General features: G+C 46.5%; 1 pseudogene; it reads right to left on the bottom strand.

Moving 5' to 3' along the window:
• LOC101663570 overlaps window positions 1-950 on the bottom strand; it is a 3816-nt pseudogene extending 2866 nt beyond the window's left edge.
• Between the last annotated feature and the right edge of the window lie 414 nt (window positions 951-1364).

The following is a 1364-nucleotide window of genomic DNA, read 5'->3' as shown; positions in this document are numbered from 1 at the left end:
CCTATCTTATCTAGATAGACCTGCAGAGAAAAATAATATGTACAGAAAAACAAGACAGGGCAAAACAAAGCAACAAAACCAAACAACAAACACAATGACACCTCAAAAAAAGAAAAGCCTATAAATGGTTCAAGGTCTGTTTGTTGTCCTTTAGGAGTGTTTTCTGGTTGAGTCTGATGGGGTGACACACCCTGGCCCCAAAGTCTACTTTTGGTATTCCCTGGGGACTTGGTTGCTCTGCGCTCCTTGCTGTTCTGTTGCACCCCCTTCAAGTGGAACACCACTTTCAGCGAAGGACAGGACAACTAAAAACAATTCAATAAATGGTACTGGCAAAACTAGATATCTATCTGTAGAAAAATGAAACAGGAGCCATACCTCACCCTATACTCAAAAACGAATTCCTAGATCAAAGGCCTACATCAAATAAAACCTAAAACTACAAAGCTCATAGAAGAAAAAACAAGGACAGTGTCAGGAGCCCTGATCTGTAGCACAAACAGAATACCAAACATGACTAAAACATGCACAAACAGCAGAGAAACTAGATAAATGGGACCTCCTAAAAAGTAAGCCCTTAAACTCATCAAAAGACTTCTCAAACAAGTAGAAAGGAGGCCTAGAGACGGAGAAAATCCTCTTGGTAATGGCATCTCCAACCAAGGTCCAGTCTCTGAAGTTTTGAGAACATGTCAACACTTCGCCAACATAAAGACAAACAACCCAGTTTCACAATAGGCAGCGTAAGCACTGGCATGCACCAAAGGACGCATTCAAGAGGGGAGCAAACACGCGAAGAAGTGCTCACAATCGTTGACCGCTGTCATCACGGTGGGTGCCACCAGGTCCGTTCCAACTCGTAGTGGCCGTGTGTACAACAGAAGGACACACTGCCCCGTCCTGAGTCATTCTCACCATGGTTGGGATGCTACGCCCATCGTGGCAGCCATGGCGTCAGTGCGTCTGGCCACGGCTCTTCCTCTCTGTTGCTTCCCTTCTACTCCACCAGGCACGGGGTCCTTTTCCAGGAAATGGTCTCTCCTGAAACCGTGTCCAAAATACATGAGACGAAGTCTCGCCACCCTCACTTCTAAGGAACATTCTGGCTGTACTTCTTCCAAGAGAGATCTGTTCGTCCTTCTAGAAGCCCGGGGTGCTTTCGATATTCTTTGCCAGCACCATAATTCACATGCATCGATTCTATAATCTTCCTTATTCACTCTCCAACTTTCCCAACAAACTAAGAGCCACACGAAGCACAGTTGACAAGGCCCTAAGGCCAGGATAGCCGAGTGATTCCAGGCTACCACGACTGACTGCTCCAACCGGGACCCCCACAGAGAGTCCTAGCCGGAGAGAGAAAG

This window comes from Echinops telfairi, unplaced genomic scaffold (assembly GCF_000313985.2).
Source record: "Echinops telfairi isolate 266 unplaced genomic scaffold, ASM31398v2 ScPeMD7_7425;HRSCAF=8463, whole genome shotgun sequence".
In the NCBI taxonomy this organism is placed as follows: Eukaryota; Metazoa; Chordata; class Mammalia; order Afrosoricida; family Tenrecidae; genus Echinops; species Echinops telfairi.
The sequence above is the reverse complement of the archived record's forward strand: the minus strand, read 5'-3'. Positions and strand labels throughout refer to the sequence as shown.